The sequence below is a fragment of the Jaculus jaculus genome, chromosome X (assembly GCF_020740685.1).
Source record: "Jaculus jaculus isolate mJacJac1 chromosome X, mJacJac1.mat.Y.cur, whole genome shotgun sequence".
Lineage (NCBI taxonomy): Eukaryota > Metazoa > Chordata > Mammalia > Rodentia > Dipodidae > Jaculus > Jaculus jaculus.
This window is the reverse complement of record NC_059125.1, coordinates 134263541-134275806: the sequence shown is the minus strand read 5'-3', so window position 1 is coordinate 134275806 and position 12266 is coordinate 134263541.

The following is a 12266-nucleotide window of genomic DNA, read 5'->3' as shown; positions in this document are numbered from 1 at the left end:
GACCACAGCTGGGAAAGGTTAGCAATCATTCTAAAGCACCACACCCTTGGAGGGCTTAGACCATGGCAAGTGGGTCCCTGAACAAGCCATAAGCACTACCTGCCCTTCTTCTCTTCACACACATGAACTCACACTCAGAGAGTGGGAATTACTAATCTGGATCTATCCAGCCCACAAGCAATTGTCTAGCCTGCATTTCAGTGAAAATACATATATCCCAACTACAGGGGAGGCTTAGGTAAGAGGTTTACTCAAGTCTAGGAAAACAAGACCAGCTTGGGCAACACAGTGAGACTCTGCCTCAAAAAGTGAAAAAATAGGGCTGAAGAGATGGCTTAGTGGTTAAGGCATTTGCCTGAAAAGCCAAAGGACCCAGGTTCAACTCCCCAGGACCCATGTAAGCCAGATGTACAGGTGGTGCATGCATCTGGAGTTTGTTTGCAGTGGCTGCTTTTCTCTCTCTCTCTCTCTGTCTCTCTCTCTCTTAAATAAATAAATAAAATATTTTAAAAAGTAATAAATAAAATTTAAAACAAGAAATACATCTTTGATAATGGTTGTTTAGCTAATCATAACTATGAAGAACTGAGTCTTGTCACAGCGCTATGAAAAGTGTAAGTCCTATATAAGGGGTCTCTCTATTCATGAAGGAATTCAAGGGGCAGCTTGGACTAGAAGGAGATTTCTGCAAGGCTGCCTCTAAGGGGATGGCAGCCACAAAAATAAAAACAAAAAGGGGTCCAAGTAGACCTTGAAACATTATCCAAACCACTGCAGAGTATCTCTGAACAAGGAATCCAAACCCAGTCCTTTGGTATTATGGGGGACGCTGCATGGATGTTTTTACCACACTTGTGCAAATGCAGCAAGCACTCCCGGGCAAGGTGAAGAGTCAAAAGAGGGTTTTGTCACAATGATCACCAATTGAAGAAACCTATCCCCAAAGAACCAGATTACGTTTCATTGAGCACTGTATATAATGCCTTCAAACTCCCTTCCAGGTGAGTTTCTATCCTTTTCCCCCATCCTTTCAAAGTCCCCAGCTTCTCTTACCTTAATTCTGGACCATTACCTGAGCCACAGCAAAATCCTCCGCGTTAGAGTCTCTGAGTGTCTATGTAAGTAGGAGCTGAGGATTCGTCCCCTCTCTCTGTGACTTTCGACCCCTGTGGCTGAAGCTGTAAGGCGTTTCCTGTTAGCTATCTATTAAGAATGCAGAAAATGCACTCCAGCAAGTCAACCTGACTGGGCACCTACAGGAATGAGGAAAAAAGGTAGCTCTTTTTTTTTATTTCTTTACTTTTTGCATTAAAATCATGTTGTTATATTGTCTCCTCAACTGGAAGCCAACATTTCCTTTAAACCATACACACAGTCAATTGCACCTAAAACATCAGATGTGGATATTAAATCAAATTGATGCCATATGAAACCTCAGGAACTACAAGTTTGTTTAGGCTCAAATTCTGGACTTGTCACAAGTTTCTATGGGCTGCAAAGGAAGTAAAGACTTCTATGAACTTGTAATCGATGAGGGAGTTTAGGGCTTTCAGTAGGAATTTTGGAGCAGGGAGACTCAATCCTCAGGGAAAAGCCATCCATATTATTTCAGGAAGTAGCACCATTGTTCAGATCTCAAACCTTAGAACTATTCTTTGCTCCTGTATAAGTCAGTTTTCCATGGCTGTAACAATATGCCTGAGAAAGTCAACTTAGAAAGAGGAAATACTTACTATGGCTTTTAGTTTCAGAGTTTTCATCCATATAATCACTTGGCTCCATCATTTTGGGCCTGTGATGGAGCAGAACATCATGGAACATAGGGAGCACATGTCAGAGAAAGCTCCTCACCTCAAGGTGGCCATGAGGGAGGGAGAATGGAGACGGCAGGGGAATGGAGAGAAAGGAAAGAGAAGTGACTAGTGGCTGGGATCCCAATAAATCCTTTAAGAATATGTCCTCAGTGACCTAACCTATTTCCACTAAGACACATTTTCTAAAGGTTCCACCAGCTTCCAATAGTACTACAGGTTGGTGACCAAGCCTTTAACATATGGCTTTGGGAGGACAACCAAAATCCAAACCATAGCAGATTCTCTCTTGCTCTATTTTGACATTAATTCAAAAAGAAATTTTGGATGCCTACTAGGTGCCAAGCACTATTCAGTAAATTCTGTTTTATTATAAATAGATCAAAATCTTGCTTTCATAGAGAAAAAAAAAACATACATACTATATGTGTGTGTGTGTGTGTGTGTGTGTGTGTATCACACCATCAGATGTGATAAGGATTATGAAGGCAAATTAATCAGGTAAGTCAAATCAGAAAGGCTGGTGTGGGGTGCTCATTTGTAGAGAATGGTCAAAAAAGGACTTAACGATAAGATGACACTTTGTCAAAAGCTTGAGGGGGAAAAAGCAAGTGGCTATCTGCTTTCTTGATCTCTGATGATTAGTCACTAAAGGTGAGGTCACAGAACAGCAAGGAGGCAGTGTGGCTGAGGTGGAAGGTATAAACTAAAGGAGGAGGGACCAGATCGCAAATATACTCACTGGCAATGCTTAGGCCCCTGACTTTTACTCTATGTGAGGAAAAGAATTTCTGGAGAGTTTGGAGGAACATACCAGTAAGCTTTGCCTTCCAAACACTTTCCAAATGTGCTTTCTCACCATCTCCAAGCATGTAGCATATCATTCTTTTCTAGGAACGGTCACCACAGACTTAACTAGACTCCCTGCTTCTACCCTTCCCATTTCTAATCCATTGATCTCAAGAAAGTACAGTGATAATCTCAGAACATACACAGAATCCAGCAATTCATTGTGTGAAAGCTAATATTTTCTCTTCCAACAGCATGGCTTATAGAGTCCTCCATGAGCCAACCCTATTCCCATCTCTTGGTTTTATTTTTGTTAATTCCTTTTTACATTTGTATACAAAGCAATAGGTTTCATGGTGGAATTTTCACTCATGTGTGTCCTTATATTTTGTTTCCATCTATTCCCCTCCTCCATTGTCCTCTCCTATTTTCTCCCTGCATCCCTCTGGCTGGTTTCATTCCTTCCCCCAGACAGTGACTTTTTACTTTCTTGTCACATGTATTTCATTACCCTCTTTCGCCTACTCCCAGGAGATCCGTTTCCTCCCTCTCATGACCTACTTCCCAGTTATATGATGTACACAGCATGCGTGCGCACGCGCGCGCGCGCGCACACACACACACACACATTAATGGAGATTCTGCATAGGAGAGGAGACATTCAATATTTGTCTTTCTCAATCTGGTTTATCTTGTTTAACATAATTTCTGATTGGATCCATTTTGCTATAGATGTCATGATTTTTTTTTTTATTTTCAATCAATGCCATTTTGTATACACACCATGTTCTCTTTACCCATTTTTCTTTATCTGCTGATGAACACCTATTTTGGTCCCACAACAGCAATAAACATGGATTGTATGTTGTTTTGGAAGACTTCTGGCAGATGCCCAGGAATGGTATAGCTGGGTCATATGTTAGATCTATTTTAGTTTTATTAAAGATGTTCTACAGCAATGTCTTACTACTCTTACTACTTACTACTTCATTCCATTCCAACCATACTGATCTTCTGGCAATTTTGCATAGGTTAGACACTTGCTAATCTTTACCCTTGCTATTTCTTCTTCTGAGAATGTTCATGCTCCAAGTATTCCAATGCCTTTCTCCCTTACTTTGTTTAAATCTCTGCTCAGTCACTTCTCAGAAGCCTTCTCTAACTCTCCTATCCACAACAACAGGATTTCACATTCTCTGTCCTGTCCCTGCACATTGTATTTTGTCAGGCTACTTTGTATCATAGGCCTATGTGTTTGTTTATGGTTTCTCAGCTCTTCTGAGATAATGCCTGCCATATAGTGAGTGGTACTCATTGGTACTTGTTGAATGGATTTTGAGAAATGAGGACAGAGATATCATTAAAATATTCACACAAGTAAATGTACAACTGCGACAGTGATGGATTAACACCTGGTAGCAGGAGATCTGGTCATATAGAATCCTAACTTAATCAGTGAAGAAGGGATCCCTCCATGTGGAAGTAATGATGTAGCTTAGGCTGGAAAGACTCATAAGGCTGAGAGGAGTGAGGGGATTGTTCTAAGATGTGGAAGTAGCACATGTAAAAGCCCTGGGGTGGGAGAGACCTGGAAAATATGAGTGACAGGGCAAAAGGATACAATATATTTGTAGCAGAGACAGTAGGAGGAAGTATGGTACAAGATTAACTGTAAGGACAGGGACCAGAGATAGCAGGGCTTTGCAGGCCATGAAGAATTCCTTTCCCTAAGAATATTAAGAAGATATTGAAGAATTCAGAAATATGTGTTGAGAAATGTGGAGAATTGGAGAGAATATTATCAGATGTGCATTTTAATATATTAAACTGGTTTTGGTGAGGCCAAAGGATGGTGGTGGGGGTAAGCAATTTGCAATAGACCAGTTATAGGAATGATCTCATGATTTGGTGAAGAGATTATGAGATCAGCATCTGAAGGTTAGGGAATGAAGGCAGGAGTAGAGAAAAATTCAGTAGGTTTGAGAGGTATCAGCACAATAAAAGCAACAAACGTGGTACTGTACTGGATATAGGGAAAGAGGGATGGATATCAAGGATAATACCTAAATTCAGGGGTTTCACAAATCAGTGGATTAATGTGTCTTCCCATGAGCTGTCAAGGTTGGAGACAAAATATATCTCCACTATGAGCATGATGATATTGAGGTGTATGCACTTAGGAGAGACATCTGAATTAGTGGTATAACTTCAGAGATGGCTACTGAAACTGTGGGCTCTCAGTTACCAGAGAGAGGGTAGAGAGTGAGACCTAAGAGTGACTGAGCCCAAGTTTTATGTGATTGCAACATAAACTAGTCAAGTGGGAGTGATGAGGCCACAAACATTATGGACAAGGAATGGCAAGGAGGCAGGTGGAAAACCAGACAGATGCTCATATTCTAGAGACTAGAAAACATGACTTTAAGAAAATGGAACAAATCTCCTGTGCAAAATGTTGTGCAGTGCAAGGTTAGAAAGGGTTTGCTAGATGGAGAAACATGGAAGACAGACATGACCTTGTTGAGAGGTGTTGTCTGGAGTAATGGAACCAAAGAAAGATTCGAAGAGGAGAAGAGCTGTTTCTGAGTATGTGGAAAGTGCTCTCTCTGTGGAGTATGGAGGTGGAAGATGGGCAAATAGAACATAATGTGGGGGTAGGTTCACTCAATCAAGATTGCTGCTTCTTTATATTAAAGGGATTGTTTTCAACATGATTCAAGGTCAATGGTCAATGGAGGGACTCCAATTGAGAGCAGTAGGTTGAGTATACTAGAGAAAGAAGATGTTATTGAGAGTAGATATAAACTACCAAAGCAAGCGGAAGATGAGGAGAGCATCAATGTCTAGGTGAGAAGGACTGACTTTCAATTTTGAGGTGCTGCTATAAGAAGAGGAAAGATATGAGAATGAACCTTAGGACTTTGGTTCATATGGCAGGAAGCATCCATTACCTTATTTTTAGAGGTCATGGAATTTAACTAGGAAATAATTGACATTCACTCTACTCTATGATATTCCTTTAAGTAGGTGTGTAACCTTGGGAAAGTTCTATGTACTTGCCCATTTTTAAAGTGAAGATGCTTTTTAGAGAATCTCTAAGGTCTTTGTTTTGTTTTGTTTTGCTTGAGACAAAGTCTATATTGCTCAGGCTGGTCTCGAATTTTCAGACTCAAGGCACATGCATCTGCTTCAGACTGTCCAGTGCTGAGACTGTAGGCATGTTCCATTACACCTAGCCTCTAAGGTTTTATTTTTTTTTTTTTTGAGGCAAGTCCTACAGATGGGCCTTAATTTTTTTTTATTGACAACTTCTATATTCACAGACAATAAACCATGAAAATTTCCTCCCCCATCCCTCCCCTTTACAACTTCACTCACCATCATATCCCCTCCCTCTCTCTCTCTGTTAGTCTCTCTTTTATTTTGATGTCATCATCTTTTTCTCCTATTATGAGGGTCTTGTGAAGGTATTGCTAGGCACGATGAAGTCATGGGTATTGAGGCCAATTTCTGTCTAGGTAGTTGCGTTGTAAGGAGTGATACCTTTCCTTTGGCTTTTACATTCTTTCCACCACCTCTTCCATAGTGGATCCTGAGCCTTGGAGGATGTGATAGAGATGTTTCAGTGCTGGACACTCCTCTGTTACTTCTTCTCAGCCATATGTTGCCTTTTGGGTCATCCCAGTGGTCATCACCATCTGAAAAGAGAAGCTTATCTAACCAAAAGTGACAGTAGCATTAATATATAAATATGAACATTAACTGTAGTGCTTTCCACACAGTTTGGTGAGAATAATATACGAATTTAGTCAGACAAGAGCAGGCTTTACACCCCTAAGGCTCATGACCTCTCCTGTCATAGGCATTTGGTTAAGTTTTCAGTACCAGGCATGTATTCCCTCTCATAGAGTGGGCCTTCAGTCTAATTAGAGAGCAGTTGGTTTCCTCCAGAGAAGACATGCCACTATTGTACCTGTTCAGTCATTTGGCCTGTCTGGCCAAACTTGAGTCTTCCAGTGTCCACTGTTTTCACTGCTGATGACTTCTGTCTCCCAAAGGGCTGCATGCAGTGCAGCCTTTTCCAGATTTTAGGTGGCTGGTCTACAGGGAGGTTTTCAGCTCAGCACTGGCTTGATTTCTCAGTGACCTTGCCACCCAGGCATGTGAAATCTTCAGAAATAGGATCTTACCACCTATTACTCATGGGAAACCAAGAGCCTTGTTAATAGCCTGCAATGGTTTGGAGGCAACAGGGACCTCCATGGCCAACAACTCACTGGAAAGTATCCCATCCCTGGCACTGAAAATTTTCTATGAGCAATCTATGGCTTCTGGAGGTACAGATGGGCCTTTTTTAATTAGAGAGAGTATGTGTGAGAGAGAAATGGTACACGAAGGCCTCCTGCCACTGCAACTGAACTCCAGATGCATATTACATGCCCTTATGTGCATGTGCAACCTTGCATGTTTGCATCACTTTGTGTGTCTGGCTTACATAGGACCTGGAGAGTCAAGCATGAGTCCTTAGACTTGGCAGGCAAACACCTTAATGGCTAAGCCATCTCTCCATCCCACATTTGTATATCTGGTATGTTATTTATATAATAATGTTTTTATATCTGGTATATTATTTTAAGTATACAATGAGAAGATAAAGTCCAAAATTGTAGAAGCTGAACAAGTTAGAATACCCATTTTTGTGGTTTCAAAGGCAAATGTTCACTTCTCAAAGTCAATAAATTTCATCTATCTTTCCAAAGTTCCCACTAAAAATGCAAAAAAAGAAATACAAAAATAAGACAAAAGTCCAGAGAGTACTTAAAAGAAATGGTAACACCAGTAGATCATAGAAATATACTAAGCCAGGTACTATGTTCAATAGTTTCCATGTGTTAACCCATTTAAATAATTGTATGTGGCTGATTCTATGATTATTCAGTTTTAAAACATTGAGTAAACAGAGTCACAGAGAGGCAATTTGGCTCTACAGTTTGCATGCCAGATCACTGTGTTATGTGACCTCCTAGAAACAGTACAAAATTTTTGGAACACACATCCTGCTTCACCCCAGAAATAGAAGAAAGATGTTGGAGGAATGCTCATGAATCTTCTAAATGGAGCCCCACAAAAGGCTCAGAGTTGGCAGGGATTGGGAGCTAGAGTGAGTCATGACGTAGAAAAGCAGAGAAGTGAGCTGAAGTTCTGCCAGAGCTGCTTGGCTACTCTCCAGCTCTGTGCAGTATCTTGTTGTAGTGTTTGCCTCTGGCTACAGCCAGTGACAGCTTTCTAAATAAAGCTCTTCCTGTGCACAGAGAAGAGGCCTTGCATGGTTTTGTGGTTTGAAACAGAAGGGAGGAGCACCCAGGTAATTTGAGGGACAATATCAGGATATGCTGACAAAAAGCATCATATCCATCGTACTGTTAAACCTTTAATACACTACACATCCAATAAAATGCTCTCCCAACTTCTGAACTAGTTGTTATGAATGACTTCAAGCACCCTGTTGGCACCTCTCTGCATTGCTCTGTCTCATTTGAGAGAGGAGGCCTGCCAGGTGAACATAACCTGCACATCTATTGAGAACTCCAATTCAGATACCCAAATAGAGCATTCTAGTCCTTCATACAAAGGACCAATCAGACACTTCAGGAAAATTAACATGGTGTGGACCCACTAAGATGAATAAGCAAAGCAACCAATATCTGAGGGGAAATATTTGATGTGGAAAATAGAAAACATCATTTATAATTCTAATTAGTATCTAGAGAGATGATCAAGAAAACATAATGTGGAATATGGTGGCTCACACCTTTAATCTCAGCACTTGGGAGGCTGAAGTAGGAGGATCTGGCAAGTCTGAGTCTAATTACAGATCAGCTAGAACTAGAATGAGATCCTCCCTCAAACACGCACACACACACATACACACACACACACACAGAGAGAGAGACAGAGAGAGAGAGAGAGAGAGAAAGAGAGAGAGAGAGAACATATTCATAGGACAAAACTAATATGGTATGAAAAAGAAATAATCAGCGAATAAGAGAGTTCTTATAGAGTGAACACAAAATTGTTGAAATAAAATAACTCAGTAAAACAAATAAGGAGCCATGAAAGCACTTGAAAATTATCTGAATATATAATGTATTTATTAATGTGTGTATTATATGTCTGTGCTTATTTTGTATTGCAGGTCTCAAATCAGAGAGAGAAAAATAATTTGTTGATATTGAGACAATTGGCTATTCACTAGAAAATCAAGCTCAAGTGTTTTATGTATCTTAAATATGTGATCCTCTTTCTCTGCATTACTATCTCCATCTCTACAAACCATTTAATCACCATTCAAATATGACCATGTCTATCCCATTTCTTAACCTCAACCTTCATTTCCATTGCTCTGATCCTTTTTGCAATACAGCTTCTTGAACCTGAATTTGCCCATTGTTTGTCACTGTCTCTACTCCTCACCTATCTATTCACTCCTAGCCAACTCCATCAGAGCTTTTACTTTGGCCATGACAATGTACTTGTACTTTTCATAATCATCAATTACCTTAGTGTTACTAAATTCAATGGTATAGTTTTGTCATGACCCTACAAAACCTTTTAGAGGTGTGTTGAAGAGATGGCTGCTCCCTTTTAACCTTCAAACAATCTTCTCTTGACTTCTTTGACTTCATCAGCTCCTTCTTGATCTCTTTTGCTCCATCTCTAATTACCTCAGGGATTGATTGGTTCTAGGTTCTCTCCCCTGGTTCTATAATCTCTACTTAAACAATCCAAGCCCAGAGTTTTCAATATCTTCTATATAATCTTGACCTACAAGTTTACATTGCCAGCCTAGATAGATATTTCACTTAAACTTAGTATGTCTAGAACTAACTTATTATGCTTCCCACCCCAACTTGTTTTTCATAGTTGATGTTTTTTACTTGTGTGTGTATATGTGTAATGTGGTGTGGTGGGGAGTGTATATGTGTGCAACTGTGGTGCCTCATGCCCTGGTCTGCAGCAGGGTGGGATTCTTTGCCATAACTAAGTGAGCATAATATGTATCCATGTTCCTACTCCATCATTCTTCTGTCCATTCTTATTTGAGCCCGAGTCTCTGGCTGATTCAGAGCCGCGCTCGCGTGTGTGTCAGAAAGAGAGAGAGAGATCGCGCACTCTGGCAATTCTTGGGTCTTTTCTTCCCTATGAGACTGGCATGTGTGTCCATGCCCAGCTGTTTATGTGTCCTGGGGATCCAACTCAAGTGGTATCTCAGGCAACTTCAGGTCTCATACTTGCATAGGAAGTACTCAAAACTGCTGAACCATCTCTCCTGCCCTGTTTCTCATATGCTATACTGAAGGAAATACCATAAGCTTAAAGACATAAAATATCCTATCAAATTACTAAAATAATATATAGAGATGCACGTGTGGGAAATGTATCTTAATAGGCATATTGAGATGAGATGGTCTTTCTAACCTTGTCATGACACTCAGGAGTCATAATAAGAATAATTAACCAGTTGACACAAAGTAAATGTGTGTGCTCCAAAGTACAAGTTACAAAGCAGAGAGCTGACTGACAGAAACTACTTGTGGTACCTACCCAGGATGGTTGCCATCCCTAATATATAAAGGAGTTTGTACAAATCATGAAGGAAAGGCAACAAACCAATAAAAATGTCAGTAAAGGGCTGGAGAGATGTTTTGGTGATTTTGTGTGCTTCCTTTGAAAACATAATGGCCTGAAGTAACCAGAGACCACTTGAGTTTGTATCTCCAGATCCCACATAAACAGCTGGGCATGGCCATGTGTGTCTGTAACCTCAGTCTTGAAAAGGGAAGCAGAGACTAGGAATTAAACTGGGCTCACAAAAGGAGACAAGCTCAAGCCACCATAAGCAAGAGCCCTCTTCTACAAGTGAGTGCATGGGATGCTACATGTGCATATATACCACTTATGACAGACAACACACACACACACACACACACACACACACGCGCGCGCAATAATAATAAAAACAAAAAAGAGAAAACTCTAAGAAATAAGAACAGGAAGAAATGTCTAGTCAACAAACATTTTAATCAATGTTTAACTTTGCTAGCTATTAAATAAGTACCAATGAAAATATTTCAGCTTTCAGATTGGCGAGTTTGAAAGAGTATTACCATCTAGTAGTAACAAGAACATAGGAAGTGATTATTCTCATGTTTATTGTGAATGTAAATTAGCTCAACTTTTCTGGATGGTGTGTTAGCAGAATCCACAAATTTTAAAATATATGACAATAATTCAGTGAAACACACTAAAATCTTGACATACTACTCAAATATAATTAAGCTACTTAAGAAATGTGCTTTAATCAAAAATTCTGACTTATAATAAGGTCATTATGACAAAGTATCAGAATGAATGAACTGTCCATCTGTACAAACCTGCAAAGAGAACAATTTGTCTTGTTTCAATTTAAAGAGAAAGTTAAAGAATATCAGTCTGGGCTGAGGCAATGGCAGTCAGTAAGTGCTTGCCTTGCAAGCAAGAATACCTGAGTTTATTCCAGAACACACATAGAAATGCTAGGTGTGGCAGTATGCTTGTAATCCCAGCACTGAGGATGAAAAACAAACCTTAGGGGAGGATGACATTCAAGGTAACTCTCTGGCCAGTGCATATACATACACACATGTGCAATCATATATACAGAACATACAGACACATAAACACATGTGCTTAAAATCAAATGAAAAGAAAAAGAATGTCAGTCTACAGATAAGTACAGTGAAACTGTTAGCAATGCCCGTTGTCATTCACTTGTCAAAGCTTTCCTAGGAAACTGGCTACTGGTCATGCTAGGGACTGGCTATGTAGATTAGGGTAGATCCAGGTACCTTATAGGCTGAGGTATTGGGCTGGGTGGAAAGGAGAAACCTGCCAGGCACAGTGGCACACGCCTTTAATTCCAGCATTCAGGAGGCTGAGTAGTAGGAGGATCACTGTGAGTTCAAGGCCACCCTGAGATGACACAGTGAATTCCAGGTCAGCTTGAGCTAGAGTGAAACCCTACCTCAAAAAACAAACAAACAATAAAACCATACAAACAAACAGAGGAGAATCCTGACTAGTTATCTCAAATTCTTGCCACCACACTTGCCTCGCCATGATGGATTGCATCCCCTGGAACTGTAAGCTAAATCAATCTTTCATTCCTTAAATTACTACTTGTTAGGTATCTCATCACAGCAATGAAGAATAACTAAAATATCACCCATCCCAACTCCTAGCAACCAACTCCTCCTCCTCCTTAACCCTGAAAGGGAAACTGGTAACCTGTGTTCTTGAAGAACCTTTCTCTGAGCAGTGGCTTCCTTGCAGTACATCTATTCTGTACTATTGCTTTAAATAGAACTCTGCTGCTTTGATATTTATGTGTGCTTTGTCCAGTTATTTGAACAAGACAGCAAGAACCTGGAAACACCTGGTCCAGACAGGATCACCAGTACCACCCATGATAAAACTTCATTATAACCATCACTAAATTTATATTGTTCCTTTCAATGATCAAGTTACAAACTTACGTGGATTTTGAATGGTTTAACCTACCCCCTGCATTTCTTATTAGCTCTATTATTTTAGCAAAAAATATTTCTATTATATGATGTTTTTAAA